Source organism: Peromyscus maniculatus, chromosome 2, assembly GCF_049852395.1.
Source record: "Peromyscus maniculatus bairdii isolate BWxNUB_F1_BW_parent chromosome 2, HU_Pman_BW_mat_3.1, whole genome shotgun sequence".
In the NCBI taxonomy this organism is placed as follows: Eukaryota; Metazoa; Chordata; class Mammalia; order Rodentia; family Cricetidae; genus Peromyscus; species Peromyscus maniculatus.
In genome coordinates, this window is record NC_134853.1 from 149,889,400 (window position 1) to 149,906,443 (window position 17,044).

A 17,044-nucleotide genomic window follows, 5' to 3' on the forward strand; every position below is an offset into this window, starting at 1 on the left:
AAAGATCTGGATCCAGATGCACCCCATCCCCACCCCAGAGGAGGTTAAAGAACAGAGCATGAGCTGGTGGCTCTGGGGCACCGCCTTAACCTCTCTGTTCAGGGTTCCTGCAGGGCAGGGTTGAAAGGCCACCCAGCCTCAAGGATCCATGCTTCTCACCAAGTAGAGCCTGGTGTTTACCCTGAGAGGGTTGATAACATTCTTGGCTTGAGATCCCCACACCAAAGCCTGCTCCCTATTGAAACTTGTGTGACCAGATGGGTGGAGGGGGACAGGTGGCCTGAATGAGCTGAAGTGGGTGGAGGCTACTGACACCCAGGTCCTCTGGGTGCCAGCCCACAAGCCATCTCCTCAGCTACACTGGGGCTTGCTGTCGCCAACACCACTGAGGCTCCAAAGGGATTAGGGACTTGTCCAGCCTGAACCTAGCTCTGCCCATTACAAACCCCAAAACCTAATCCACAGCCAGGTTGAGAATGCAGAGGGGGCGTGGTCTCACCTCGGCCCCTCCCACCAGTGCTAAGGCTCCAGCCAAACCTGCCAGCCAAGGCCAGCCTCCCTCAGGAAGCTCTCCCTGACACTGACAGCCCCAATGTGCTGTTGATGCAGAAAACACAGCTCTCACCTTAAAGGGAACAAAAGATAGTTTATTCTGGAGCCATTTTGAGTGACCGTAGCCCAGGGACACAGACTTAGGCTACCCCAAATTCCATGTTTCAACAGGGAAGCAGTTTCATAGTTTTTACACAACAGAGAAAGTCATAAATCAGGGCAAGTTTAGAATGAACTCGTGGATACATCAGAGAATCGGGTACAGCAAGATGGGGGGGTAGAGCTTGTCCATTGACTCAAGATGCTGTCTAATGGCAGATAAAGCTTTGGATTGGTGGAACTTTGGGGTCTGCCAAGTTAATAGATTCCAAAACTTTTTATCTATTAGTCACAGGATGCTAGTTCTGACACAGAGGTGGGTAAGGAATGTCGGTTCCAGAGGCTAAAGCTAACCCAAGATAAGGCAATTAGCCTCGGACCCATAATGTTTCAATCTTACCCCAGGATTGCGGTTCTAGTCCATCAGTCTTTGCACACACAGCTTCTCCACAGTGCCCCAGCCAGACTTCCGGGTGTTCTGCTTCCCACACAAGGTGGGTGTGCCTCCCAGAGCACAGGCACATAGCGGTGTGTCAGACGTTTCCTGGAGAGACACCACACACACACACACACACACACACAGAGAGAGAGAGAGAGAGAGAGAGAGAGAGAGAGAGAGAGAGAGATGCATGCACATGCACACCCACTCACTCCAGAAAGGGCGTAAGTAACAAATGCACCAGTGAGTTCTTATCGGGGTTACATCCCCCTACACCAGTGACGACTCTGGAAAGCCTGCATCCTTGGAGCTCCCATGCAGCTTCCTGGCTGCACCGCTGTCCCGAGATCCCCCCCCCCCCCCCCCCCCGTGCAATTGGGCTGAGAGTCCCCGCCCTGGGCTGCTATTAACCCCTTATGACGCTGGGGAGGGTTTCTCGAGAACCTTCAAACTTTCAGCTCTCCTAACATGAGGCCTTGTATCTCAGGAGCCTCCGTCTTCCCCCTGGAGTTGAGTCTAGAGGAAACTGCAGTATAATATGGAGGCAGGATAACATCTCACAGTCGCATCAGGCTAACCCACGTCAGCTGGGTACAGACCTGGGACCAGGATGTGGGATACAGAGGAGATGGAGCAAACACCCACAGAGATCTGCAGGTGTCCTCCTGTGCCTTAGAACCCCTGGTCCCAGGCAGGTAGGTTCCTGTCCTGTGTGGTAGAAAATTAAACCCACCAGGGTGGAGGAGGAGGAGGAAGCTCCACCAGCCCATGGCTGGGATTCAAAAGCAGACCAGCCTCCCCAACTACTTCCCCATAGCTTCCCTGCCCGGGACTCTTCAAGATCTTCAGCTGGGGACAGGATCAGCCTCTAAGCCAGGGCCCTCCTGGGGTGTGCAGAGCTAGGCTTGGACCAGAGGTGGCTTTCTAGACTTTTGTCACCCACAGAGATGGACTGTCCCAGTTTCTGGGCTCTCAGCCTTACCCAAAGGCTGTGTTTCCATCTGGGGATCCAAGGTCCCCCCCACCCCCTGGCCACCTGCTACCTAGGCCAGGCCCTCACCAACCATATTCTCTCTGAGGAAAATTAAAGACCAGATGGGGGATGCAGGGCTGGGGCTGTGCAGATAAGGACCTGACCCAGAATGACACTGCAGGATAAAGCCAGCCCTGGAAGATGCTGATGATGCTCTCGGTGTGAACAGCGGTGCATGGGCATCTGGCTGGACAGCAAGCCAACTGTTGCTTGGCCAGCACTCAGCTCTGGGCCCAGACAGGGCTGCTGGGAGCCGTTTGCCTATGGAAGAGCCGTCCCACTCTTCCTGGTTCCCCTCCCAACTTTCTCTTCCGTGAGTTAAAGAAGTAGGGAGGCTGGCTGCAGAGGAGAGCAGCAGACTCCACAAAGTGACAGCTGTAAGGACCTTCCAAATGGACTTTAGCGGCCGCTGTCACAGATGGGGAAATTGAGGCACACAGGGCCACACAGCCTCTTAATGGAATAGCTGAAACAACTCTCATGGCAACCCTGTAGGAGTGTGTGTGTCTGTGTGTGTCCATGTGTGCTTGTGTGCGCATAAGTATGTACATGTAGGGCATGGGGGTGATGGATGTGCGTGTGCATTCATATGTGTGGGGGCATAGGTGTTGCGAATGTATGTGCATACATGTTGGGATATATCCATGACTAGCCTGTGTTGAGCCCTGTGGAGTGAGCCCCGTCACATGACTCCCTCAGGACAGCTGGTGAGGCTGTGGGAAGAGAGGAAGGGGGCAAATACAAAGTTTATCTTTCTTTATTTAGTTTGTAGATTACGGAAGGAAATTAAATTTGAGATGTTTGCAGGGGAGGTAATTTTCTCAATCACTCACCCTGCTCACAGATCCCACAACCTGACTGTTTCTAATTGCATTAATTGGATGGTGAGATGTGGGGGCAGGGGGTTCTCTGCTCTGGGAAGATCAGGTACAGAGTGAGGGCAGCTAAGGGCCAGGGATTCTCCCAAGAGACCCCCAGGCCGGAGTCGGGAAGGAGGTAGCTGTGGGGCCTGTCCTCATTTTGATGCCCTGTGTCTCTGCAGGGGACTAGTCAAGAGAGGGCATTCCTATGTGGAGAGGGGAAAGAGACAGACAAAGCTCTAGGTCACCTCTCAGGACTGCTGGGGTCAACAGGAGGGCCACATGGATGCCTGGGTTCCTCGGGGGAATCACTATAGTTCAAAGAGAGGTGGGCTGGACCTTGCTCCACAGCCCTGCCCTGTCCCTCCGTCCCCAGAGGCCTGTTACAGAACCCATTGCCCCAGACATCTACTTCTTCCTGGTCCTAGCTGTCAATCTATGTGTCCTGTACAGGGCTTCCCAGGCCCCACTGTGTTCATTCTGGAGAAAGAATTTGGGTTCAGCCCTGCTGGCAGGGAATGAGTCAGGAAAATTAGGCTGGGGGCTAGCGATGTGGCTCAGTTGGTAGATTACTTGCCCAACATGCACAAAGCCCTGGGTTAGACCCCCAGCAACACATAAAACCTGGGATGGGGAGCGGCGGTGGTGCATGCTTGTAATCCCAGGACATGGGAGGATCATAAGTTCAAGGTCATCCTTGCCTACATAGGGAGTTCAAGGCCAGCCTGTGTTTCATGGGACTCTGTCTCAAAGAAAAGAAAAGAGAGATGGAAGGAAGAGAAAAAAGGAATGAGGGAGGAACAGAGTGAGTGAGTGAGTGAGTGAGTGAGGGAGGGAGGGAGGGAGGGAGGGAGGGAGGGAGGGAGGGAGGGAGATTAGTGTGTGTTAATGGCACAAGAGGAAAGGCTGCTGGGAACCCACACACACACACCATGGCCAGCTTCTGTCCATTACCTTAGCGCTCAGCTTTCCTGGCACCCAGGGACAAGTGCTCTGATGTACTGATCAAGATCAGGGCCTTTAACCTCTCCCCTCCATTTATAGCTTTTAAGAGAACAGCAAACATTTATTGGGCACTTACTGTATACTAGACACTTTTGTAAGGATCCCACATATATTAATAAACAATTAGTTCCTGGCAGCTATCTAGGATCCCAATTTAACAGACAAGAACTAAGGATATAGAAAGTCATTTCACTCGCGACAGGCCGGCAGCCAGCTGTGACAGGGAGATGATTCCAGCCCACGGCTCTGCTTGTACCCCACCCGACTCTTACAATGGTCACACTGCTTACCTGAGCAGACAGGGGCCATTGATGCTCTGCTGCCTGCCTCTTCCATCAGACTGTGAGTCCCACAGAGGCAGGACCCTGTGTGTCTGCCATGGTGGCTTCCCCAGCCCCCAATGCCATCGGTAACACAAAAGGGCCAGGAATCCTCCACTTCCACGGTGATGCTGCCCAGCCCCCAAGCCTCCATCCCCTTTCCAGCTCATTCCCTTTTTCCTTCTCCACCACCCCCTTCTTCCTGCCCTCCCCCACCCTCTCTGGCCCTCTCCTGACACTCTTCTTCTCCCAGCCCCCTGACCCACCGAAACCTTCCTCTCCACTCCCTGCTAATTAAATGGTCGTGTACACAGTTTCATTTGCATTGCTTGGAGGCCTCGGGGCCTCGGGCTGCATGTTCATTAAGCGGCTCTGTGTAGAGGGGTGTAATGAACCGATTTCATTACAACTGTCAAGTCTGCCCAGCCTGGGGCCGATTAAGCATTCACTGGGAAGAGAGTGCCTCACTCCTCTGCTCTTTCTGCCTGGGGTTCAGGCACAGGCGAGGCTGCCTCTGACTTAGGGATGCTCTGCTTGGGGTGCAGGTAAGGAAGGCTAGGCTGAGCCCTGCTGGCCCCAACATGTAGCTGGGAATGTCAGAAATCCCAGTGGCTGGGCCAGGGTCCCATAGTCCCTGGGATGATGTCTACATGGGCTTTCACATTCATCCCTGTCCTTATCACCACCTGCAGACAGGGGACCAGGAGGACTACACTTTGCACCATCTAGGACCAGGGGTCAGTGGACTGGAGCTTGAGCCCTGACATAGGCCCCAGTCCCAACAGATGTGGGATGCCTGGGGGAGGGGGGTGCTTCCCTAGGAAAGCTAGACCTTGGTCCCCTACCTCCACCCTCTCTGTCGACAGAGATTGCCACAGAAGCATGGAGACCTCACTTTGGGGAGGATGGACTTGCAACAGGAGCGACACACCAAGACCCTCTTCTTGCATTGTCCCTCAGCCGTCCTCCCCCCCACTCCACCATTCAACATTTTTAATTATCCTAATTATCACCTGAGGCATTGGCTTCCTGCCAGAAATGATTGAAGAAACTCAGTTCAGATCCACTCTCCTTCAGCCTCAAGTCTGGCGGTGTGGAAGTAAGATTGGAAGAGAGGGCCTCACACTGGGAAGGTCCAAAGAGAAAGGGTGGGAACACTTGCCTGGATGCGGGCTCCCCTGTCCCTGAAGCTGTGTGCCTGTGGTGTGTTCACGAGTATGCCTGTTTGCCATAGATATGAATGTGTGTGTGCACATGTGTGCGTGCAGAGGCTGGTGCTTGCAATGCATGCACAGTGAGAGGGACAGTCGAGCTGGGGACAGGTTTGCATCTTGCTGGGGCTGGGAAAATAGGAAATAGAGTCAGCAGCAGATGGCAGGGCAAGGGGATTGGACTTTATTATTTTTTGCTGTTGTCAGTGGGGAGCTGGGAAAGGACAGGGCCCTGTGGAGAGGAATGGCTGGAGCTGGAATCAGAGACACAGAAGCCACATTAGCTCCAAAGGAGAAACATATCAACTTTTAAAAAGCTAAACTACAGGCGTTTCCTCCTTCAAGGTTCTCCAAGTGGCCTTGGACTGGCGGCCCCTTTCTTGCTCTAGGGTCTCGGGAATAACCACAGAGTATAGTGGGAATGTTCTGGAGGGGTCTGGGGCTGGATATGTCAGCCAGGCTCTTTTCCCCTGAGGACTGCCAATGTTTTAGGCTCTTGCCTCAGGATACCAAGTCCAGGGCTCTGTCTGCTGTGCTGTGACCAGGGCATGCTCTGACTGGCTTACCCTGAATCCTGGCACCTGTCTCTGGGTGGTGAGCCTACTTCATGCGATACCCACTCAGACTCGGGATGACCAGGATGCAGTGAGACGGCTTCACACTGAATCCTCCCAGGGCCTCCCAGGGAAGGCAAATGGACGAAAGGAAGCTTCCCCCAGTGACCACTCGGGCAACAGCTCTGACACATTGGAAACTCCAAGGAAACCCACTACTTGTTTTCCAGTGCTGTGATCAAAACGCTGTGATCTAAAGCAATTTAGGGAGAAAGGCTTTGTTGTTGTTATTTTGTTTTTTTGGATGACATGTTGGATCATAGTCAGTCATAAAGGGCAATCAGGGCAAGAACTCAGACAGGAACCAGGAGGCAGGAACTGAAGCAGAGGCCACTGAGGAAGGCTGCTTGCTGGCTTGTTTGGCCAGAGCTTGCTTGGCCTGCTTTTTTACACAGCCCAGGACCACCTGCCCAGGAGTGGTACCACATACAGTAGGCTGAGCCTGTCCACATCAACCATTAATCCAGAAAATGCCCCCATAGATTTGCTCACAGTCAATCTAGTGGGGGCATTTCCTCATTTTAATCTCAATTCAGATACTTCTGGTTTGTGTCAAGTTGACAAAAAAAATATAGCCAGCACATCCACCTCCCAATGTCCTTGAGCAGCTACGGGCCTCCAGATAGAGAGGGAGAGCACAAGAAACTATTGCCACAGGCACTGTGGAAACCCCTTCATCTGAGGCAAGGAACCAAGCTAAAAACAAGCACTGGGAACTGGGGGATCTTAGTCCGTGACCTCTTATTGTGAAGAGACACTATGATGATGGAAATTCTTATAAAATAAAGCATTTAACTGGGGCTTGCTTACAGTTTTGGAGGTTTAGTTCATGACCGTCATGGTGAGAAGCATGACAGCATGCAAACAGACATGGTGCTGGAGAAGGAGCTGAGAGTTCCACATCTGGATCCACAGGCAGAAAGACACTGGGCCTGGCATGGGCTTTTGAAACCTCAGATATCATCCTCGGTAATACACTTCCTCCAACAAGGCCACACCTACCCCAACAAGGCCACACCTCCTCCAACAAGGTCACACTTCCTAATCCTTTTAATAGTGCCACTCCCTAAGCACTCAAATACATGAGCCTATGGGGGCCATTCTTATCCAAACCACCACACTCAACTCTGTGGTTCCATAGGTTTGTAGCCATATCATAATGCAAAAATGCATTCAGTACAATTTCAAAAGTCCCATAGTCTATAACATCTCAACACTGTTTAAAAGTGCAAAGTTCAAAGTCTCTTCTGAGATTCATGCAGTCTCTTAACTGTAACCCCCTGTAAGATCAAAATCATAAAACAGATCACATACTTCCACCAAACAGCAGCACAGAATATACATTGCCATTACAAAATGGAAGAGAGGGAGCATTGTAAGGAAATACTGGGCCAAACAAGACCGAAAACCAGCTACGCAAACTCCAAACTCTGCATTTCCATATCTGATGTCAAAGTCCTCTTCAAATCTCCAACTCCTTTCAGCTTTGTGGACTGCAGCACACTTCTCTGTTTTGGGCTGGTTCCACGTCCTGTCAGCAGCTTTCCTCCGCAGGTTGCCATGGCTCTGGCATCTCCATCATCTTGGGAACTACAACAAAATCTTCACTTTCACAGCTTCATGCAATGGCCTCTCTGGGCTTCCAAGCAGGGACACCCCTGACACACGCCTGGTCTCAGTTGCTATATTTAGCTGGAGAGAGAGATTCCACACCCCCTTTCCTGTATCCTTGACTCTAAAGCCAGGACCATGTGATCAAAGCTGCTGAGGTCTGCTGCTTGCTGGGGCTGACACTCAACCCCTTTGTTCAAACACATTTTCATCAGCTTGCTGTTTTCGGCGTTTCCTTCACTACTTAAGCCTTTCTTTAATAGTCTCTAATGCCTTTCCACAAGCTGAAAGCTTAGCTGGGTGGAGTCTTGCCTTGAGGTCACCACTCTCGTTATTCCATTTAGCATTAGGTTTTCCTTTAATTTTTTACCTCCTTGAATACTGGAGATACCTTGACTTAGCTCCTTTACATTCCCTGGTGCCCCTTCTCACCTCAAACTGTACATTTTGCATTTTTCTTTGCTCTTTTTATTATATATCTGCATAAGAGTGGTCACTAATAACTATGTTACACAGTCAATACTAGGCTGTCTTAAAATCTCCTCTGCTAATACCATTAATCCCAAAGTCTTCAACTTAGCCTCAGGCAGATTTTTGGGCAAGGGCAGACAGTAGCCACATTCTTTGCCAAAATACCACAAGAACAGTGTCTAGGTCACTTACTAATATTCTTTCATCTGAAACTTCTTGAAATATTTCAAATCACCAGAGGGTGTCTTCCATTGTCTTCCATACTTCTACTAGTATGGCCCATTAAACCTTACTTAAAGCATTCAACTGTTTTCCTAATCTAAATCCCCAAAGTTCATATTCCACCATAATGTGGCATGTTCAGGCCTGTCATAGTAATACCAACCTCTATCTTAGTCAGCGTTCTATTGCTATGAAGAGACATCATGACTACGATAACTCTTATAAAAGAAAACACTTAATTGGGGGCTGGCTTACAGTTTCAGAGGTTTAGTCCATTATTGTCATGATTGGAAGCATGGCAGAACAGACAGACACAGTGAGGGAGAGGTAGCTGAGATTCCACATCTGGATCCACAGACAGCAAGAAGAGGGAGACACTGGGCCTGGCATGGGCTTGTGAAAACTCAAAGCCCATCCCCCACCCCCCAGTGACACACCTCCTCCAACAAAGCCATGACTCCTGATCCTTCCAAATAGTGCCACTCCCTAAGCACTCAAATATATGAGCTTATTGGGGGGGGGCGGGGCATTCTTGTTAAAACCACCACAGTTCGCAAAGTGCTAGCTTTGCATCAGGGCCTGAGTTTGGGTCCCCTAAACCCATTTTAAAAACCAGGCACAGCGGTGCATACCTGTAATCCTAGTGCAGGATTCCCAGATAGGAGGATCTCTGGGGCTGGCTGGCAGTTAGTCTGGCTGAATTTTTGAGCACCAGGTTCAGTGAAAGATGCTGTCCCAAAAAGTAAGGCGGGGAGTGATTGAAGACACTTGAAATTGACCTCTCGCTTTCACACACATGGACATACACATAAACACACGTGCACGTAAATGTTCACACACATAAGAACACATACACAAACATAGACACATGTGTAAGCATTGATCTAGGTAACAGCAGGAACATGCAGTTGTAACAGTGACACAAGCAAATATGTGTGTCCTGGAGACGACCGCACAGCACACTTGCCCAGAACCTGCGACTCATCATCTCATTGAAGGTCCACTTCCTCCAAGCTTCTCCAGGGTAGAAAGCTGCAAGGGAAAAGGGCAGTGGGCTTTGGGAGGATGCTGATAGATACATGACTCTTGGTGTTCAACCCCAAAGAAAGACCTCAGGCAGAGATTAAGAGTCTGACTTTGGAGACTAAGTTCTGGGTAGCTAGTACCTGAAAGCAAAGTAGCAGTGTCAGAATGCAAAGCCTGCAGTGTACTGAGAGTAACCATGGCAACGCTCTTGACTGTACTCCCCAACTAATGATCTCACTCAAGAAAAGGTGTGCAAAGCTTTCTATGCATAAAACCAAAATTTACCTCAGCATCTCATGTCCTATGGAAAAAAAATCCAGCTTTCAACCAAAAATCATAAGGTAAAAGCAAGAAAACACACGCACATACACAGAAAAGAACCTCAAACCAAACTCAGAGATGGCCTAGACTGTGGGACTCTGGATCTGAGAGGGAATTTCAAATCTTTCTGATGAACACATCAGGGATTCTAATGAAAAGCTAAAAACATAAAAGAGCGGTGGCTAGTTTCAGCAGAGAGAAGATTCTAGAAAGCAGCCAATGGAAATGACAAGAATCAAAAACGTAGCAACAAGGATGAGCTGTCTCTTCCACAGGCTCTTCTGCAGATTCAGGGAAGCTGGGGAAAAAATACACTAACTAAAACCAACAAAAGCATCCAAGCTGAAACAAATAAGCAAGAAATTGGAAAGACAGAGAGAGTATTCTAGAACTTGTAAAATGAATAACATATAAGCAATTGCAATCCCAGAGACAGAGGATATTTGATATATGGTAGGCAATAATTTCCTAAAATTGATGGTGGACACCAACCTATAGGTCTTAGAAGCTCAACACAAAACAATGTAAATACTAAGAGTAAGCAAATGAATAATGAAACAACGTTCAATGTTGGCCAGGGACTGGAGTGATGGCTCAGCGTTTAAGAGCACCCACTATTCTTGCAGAGGACCCTAGTTCAGGTTCCAGCACCCACAGGTGGCTCTCAACCACCTATAACTCCAGCTCCAGGGACCCGACGCCCTCTTCGGGCCTTCTCTGGTACCCGCATTAATGTGCACACACCCACACACATAAGGCACTTAAAAATGAAAGTGTGATGAGTTGGACTATTATGCTATTCATTATAGCATGTATTGTTTGAAGGTAAATTCAAGCTGCTGAAAAACAAACTAAGAAGATCCTAATGAAATCCAAAGACATGAGACATATATACCGAGAAACAAAAATAGGAATGACAGTGGACTTCCTGCCAGACAGCATGACAATAAGAAGACAATGGAATGGTGTGTTACAGGTCCTGGGGAAAGAAAAGAGATGTGTCAGACCCAGATTCCATACTCAACTGAATGTATCCTTGGAGAATGAGGGAGAAATAAGTATTTCCTCACTCTCTTACCCTGAAAAAGATGCTGACTGCTTTCATGTCAACTTGATGCAAGCTAGCCACTGGAAAGGAAGGAACCTCAGCTGAGAAAATACCTCCATAAGACTGGGCTGTAGGCAAGCCTATAGGGCATTTCCTTAGTTAGTGATTGATGTGCAAGGGCCCAGCCCATTGTGGGTGGTGCCATCTCCGGGCTGGTGGCCCTGGGTTCTTTAAGAAAGCAGGCTGAACAAGCCATGGGGCAGTGCTACTCCATGGCCTCTGCATCAGTTCCTGCCTCCAGGTTCCTGCCCTGTCTGAGTTCCTGTCCTGACTTCTTTCAGTGATGGACTATGATGTGGAAGTGTAAGCCAAATAAACCCTTTCCTCCCCAACTTGCTTTTTGACATGGCGTTTCATCACAGCAATAGGAACCCTGCTTAGGACAACGTATTAAATGATGGGGCTAGTGGGGCTGCTTACAAGGTAAAGGTGCTTGTCCTCGAACCTGGCAACCTGAGATCCATCCCAGGAGTCTATGTAAAGGTGGAAGGCAATAAAAAAAAAAACTCCACAAAGTTGCCTTGACCTACACACACACACACACACACACACACACACACACACACACACACACACACTAAATTTAGAAGGGAGTTCATCAGGCAAAATGAATCACCAACATAGACTTAGGACTACACAAAAGAATAGAATACTCAAAATGAAATAAATGAAGATAAAATCACATGAATTTTCTTTGCTAATATTTAATTGCTATAAAGCATAAATGACTGCCTGAAGAAAAATAACAATAATACATTATATGGTTTCAGTATGTTTGAAATTGAGATAGATAACAAGAATAGTACCAAGACTAAGGGATCAGAATGGAAAGAAAATATACCACTCTTGAGTGGTCACACTGTTCTTGAGCGGCATGGTATTATTTAAGGATATATAATCATATTAATTTAAATGTATATTATAAACACCATGGCAAGCACTAACAATGTTCTTACAAGAGAAAAAGGGGAAGTAAAACTGAATCAAGAAAGTGTTAACCCAAGATAAAGAAGAAAAATAAAAAGAAATGGCAAGACTTAAAGATTAGGAAGCAGCCAAGATTATAGACATCATGGCAGTCAGCTCAGTCATCACAGTAAGTGTTAATGGACCAATGGATTTCCTGACTGAACACAAAAGCAAAACCCAACTATATCCCACCTATAACAGGCTGTATGAAAATATCAAAGTGTCAAAAGTTAAAGTATATGAAATCTACCTGAAGTCACTAAAAGCTAGAAAGTCTGCACTCAAATGAGACAAAACAAAATGGAGAAGAAGAAATAACCACTGGTGAGCGGCTTATGTGAGTGGAAGTCCAAGAATGCACAACAATCCAAAATGTGCATGTGCCCAACAACAGAGCTTCAAAACAAACCTGAAAGATCTGAAAGAGCAATAGAAAAATTTTATGCCTGTAGTTGGCTCTTAGTCACCGTTCTGTTGCTGTGAAGAGACACCATGACCAAGTTAAATCTTGTAAAAGAAAGCGTTTAGCTGGGGGCTTTGTGACAGTTTCAGAGTTAGTCCATTATCATCATGACAGGAAGCATGGTGGCAGGCAGACATGAGGCCTGAAGACTTTACATCCTGATCCACAGGCAGCAGGCAGAGAGAGAGACTGGGTTGGTATAGACTTTAGAAACCTCAAAGCTCACCCCCAGTGTCACACACCCCCTCCAACAAGGCCACACTTCCTAATCCTTCCCAAACAGTTCCACCAGCTGGGGACCAGGCATTCAAACATATGAGCCTGTATGCTGTCCTAATAAATAAGATGTAGGACTGGGGAGATGGCCGGGTATATAAAGTGCCTCCTGCATGTGACTGAGCACCTGAGTACAGATCCCCAGAATCCATGTTAAAGCTGAGCCCTAAATGAACAAAACGTATGAATTATTTCTCAAGGAACCAAGTGTGAGTATATGTTCGGTGCTGTTTCCACAGCTTCTCTAATCCCAAAACTGCTCTCCACTGGATGCTGAATGTTCCCAGAGGCCCATGTGCTGAAGTCTCGGTCCTGGGACCTTTAAGAAGTGGGACCTAATGGGAGTCCTTTAGTCACTGGGTCAAGAGCACAAAAGAATCTTTTCCTTTTTCTCTTTTGTTTCCTAGCCATGAGACAAGAAGTTCAGTATGCGACATGTTTTCTGTAATTGCCACCCAGCATCTCTACCATTCAGCACCTCTACTGTCCAGTACCCCCACCCTCCATTACCTCCACTATCAAGCACCCCCACATCCAGCACCCCCACCATCCAGCAGTCCCACCATCCAGCACCCCCACCAGAAACCTAATGACCTTCAGTCTCTAAAACCACAAAACAAAATAAACCTATTATTTATATAGGCTAATTCTCTTTAAATTATTTAATTTGTTATAGTGGTAAAAACTAAATACACTCTAAAATTAAACATTTATTTTCTAGAAATAGATAAAATGTTGATGGTAAAAATAATGAGCCATGGATACACACCACAGACGAGCTGCATAGTAATTAGGTGCACTGACGAACAGACAAAAGGAGGACATTTGATGTGATTGCGTGTGTAAACAATTCTATGTCCTCTGTAGTAGCACCAGGAAGATAAGTGGCTTCCTGGGTGGTGGGAGGCAGTGTGAGGGATGGGTCATCAAGAGGCAGCAGAAAATGATTATATTCAATATCTTGACTGTGGTGACGGTGTGGTTGGAACCAAATCAATCAAAAAAAATTAACAGATTTAACTCATTGTGTGGTTTTTAAATGTGCAGTTTATTGTATAGGAGTTATATCTCAATAAAAATATCATTTTAAACACTCAGTCTCTGAGCTTTAAATATGAGTTGTTTGTGTTTTTTTTGTTTGTTTTTTGTTTTTGTTTTTTAATTTTCCGGAGCTGAGGACTGAACCCAGGGCCTTGTGCTTGCTAGGCAAGCCCTCTACCACTGAGGTAAATCCCCAGCCCCATGAGTTGTTTGTTATAAGCCATCTTTCTAAGTATTAAGTCAGTGTAATTTCATTGTCTACTTGGCTAGATTTGAAATCACCTGGGAGACACATCTCTGGGCATGTCTTTGAGGGAGTTCCCAGAGTGTTAAAACCTGAAGTCCCAAGACAAAGTAAACTTCCATGCTGAAGCTGTTTTCTGTCAGACATTCTGTCACAGCAGTGAGAGGATAACTAATATGATCTGCAAGGATGTGGCTATCAGGAAAGGCCTGTACAATAGTCTGTGCTTCCAGCCCGAAAACACCCTCCTTCTGCACCAGGTGAGTGTATGTGGCCTCCAGTCACCTTCTGGGGTGTTCTGTTGGGTTTTGTGGAGATTCATGCCTCTTTTAACTTCACAGTAAGCATTTTGCTGCTTTCTTGGTGATAAGAGGGGACAGGACATCTTCTTATCCACCTTCAAGGAATTTCTCCACATGCCTGTATCCCTAGAGTTCTAGAAATCTCATTGAGGTAGAAGATTCTAGAAATTTGGTTGCATATGTTTCCCATGGTCTGATGTGCATATGCGTTGTTATCAAGTCTAGAGTCTTTGCTACTTCCTGTTCCTTTGGTCTAATCAGAGTAGTATCATCAATATGATGAACCAATGTGAGCCTTGTGGAAGAAGCCAGTGATCCAGAGCCCTAAAAACTAGGTTGTCACTCAGGCTAGAGGATTGAGGAACCCATGAGGTGGGACAGTGAAGGTGTACTGCTGGCCTTGTCACCTGCAAGCAGACTGTTTTCTAGAGTCTTTTGGGGAGGATAGAGGAAATGGTACTTTCCAGGTCAATAGTCACATACCAGGTACCAGGAAGATTGTTAGTCTACCAAGCAAAGAAATTGCATCTAACATTAAGCAGTAATTGATGTCAGCCCTTCATTAAACTATCAACAGTCATTCTGCAACATAATCTGTCTTCTGCATGGGCCAAATTAAGGAGTTAAGTGGGGATATGGTGGAATCTGTCAGGTCCTTCATGGTGGTGCTAATGTTTAAGGGTCTTCCAAGGACTTTAGGACTTTTTCAGGAAGAGGCAACTCTAAGGTTTCCATGTAAACCTTCCCACCATCATATCCCTCACACCACAGGTCAGAGAACTAATGTGGTGACTCTGCCCAGTGTATGCTAATCCCAGCTATGTGTTGTGGGACAGAGAAGTGACCTGGATGAGCTCAGGGACCCACGGGACTTGCAGCGAATTGGATCTTATCTGAAACTCAACTAACCTTCATAATCTGTACTCTGACTGGAGGGCCAAGAGTTATTAGGGATCTCCCAAATTCCACGTCAGTACAGAGCCAATGTCCAGAACCCTCTGGAAGTTCTGGATTTTCCTTTTCCTCAGTGTGCAGTTGTCCTTACAAAAAGCTGTAGTTCCCTTAAGGACAGGAAGGGAGAAAGATTAGCCATAGAAGTTTGTGATACTGTACTGGGAGTCCTTCCTTAAGGAGATGTTGCTTCCCTCTTACTCATGGGCTCCATAACCTGGCTTGAGTCTAGGAATAGGTTGAAGATCTGTGACTGGCATTGTGAACTAAGGTATTGTGTCTTTCTATTGCTCCAGGACCTTGTTGCTTCCATGGATGGAGTAAGACTTTGTACACTTGTTGTCTGTGTCTTGGGAACACTCAGGATCTTTTGGAGCGTCATGAACATTGTTTTGCCTCTACTGTCCACACCAAAATCATGCTCACCTTGCCTTTGTTGAGCACTAGCACTTGGCTCTGGGGGCCAGTTATCACTTGAGTGATGGCTCCAACTGTAAGGATAGGCCTATGGAGGAGAGCAATGGGAGAGGTCTGCAAGGACATTGTCCCTCACAAGTCTGCCTCCTCAAGTACTGGTTACAATGTGTTTCATTTCCTGTTGGATGTGACAAATTGCCCTGACCAAAGCAACTCAAGAGAACAAGAGTACGGTCCATCATGGCAGAGAAATTGAGTCAGCAGAAGTTTTGAAAAAAAAAAAAAACTGGTCATATTTCATGAGCCATTGCGAAGCAGAGGGAGGGATGGATGCATCCTGCTGCTCAGCTCCCTTTCTCCATTTACACAGTCTAGAATCCCAGCCAGGGAACGGTACCTCCCACAGTGGACAGGTCTTTCCTCCTCAGTTCACAAAGTTAAGGTAATCCCCCATAGGCATGCACAGAGGCACATATCCTAGGTAACTCTGGAATGTTGGTAATTAACATTAACCTGCATGGCACATCTGGATCCTGGTGTGTAGAGTAAGTCTTAATGGGTGAGTCCCACTCTAGCTAAAAGTATTCCCAGGCTTTTGGCTCCCTCTGTCAACAGTAAACCTTGACCCTTGGCATATCAGGCATTTCCAGCTCAGTCACAGGGAACTGTCTCAACCCACATTTCTGCCAACCAGCCAAATTAATGTTTCAGTTAATATTACCTCTCTTTGTTACTTTTGTATTGCTGTGACAAAACGCCATGACCAAGACAACTTATAAAAGAAAATATTTAATTTAGGGGCTCACAGTTCCAGAGGGTTAAACCATCACAGTAGGGAATATGAAAGCAGGTAGGTAGCTGAGAACTTACATCAGACCCAAAAGCAGAGAGAGAGAGAGAGAGAGAGAGAGAGAGAGAGAGAGAGAGAGAGAGAGAGAGAGAGAGAGAGAGAGAGAACTTGTGATGGTGTGGACTTTTGAAACCTTAAAGCCCATCCTCAGTGGCACACCTCCTCCAACAAAGCCACACCTCCTAATCCTGCTCAAACAGTGGACCAAGCTTCAAACATATGAGTCTCCGAGGGCCATTCTCATTCAAACCACCACAATACCACCTTTAACTCCATGAGCCGCAACATCAAACCCAGAATCTCCGCTTAATGGGCCCAGATCAATAAATCCAGCCTCATTCAAGTTCATGTTCCTTCCACCATTGTGTCCAGACCCTAAACGCCCCCCCCCCATTCTCCAGACCTCTGCTTATAGAAAACCTGAGTTCTTTGGGCCCACAGCACACGTCCTCTGCATCCCACCATGTCCCTCATCTCTAGGGGACGGCTGTAGATTGTGGCTGTAGCGCTAGAAATACAGCTGCAGGGCAGAGTGGGCCCCTGGGGACATCAGCTTTGTCTAACGGGAACTGCACCAGTGAACATCAGTAACTCAGGGCGGTGACGCCATTGAGGGTGGAGATGCCCTTTCTCTGACGC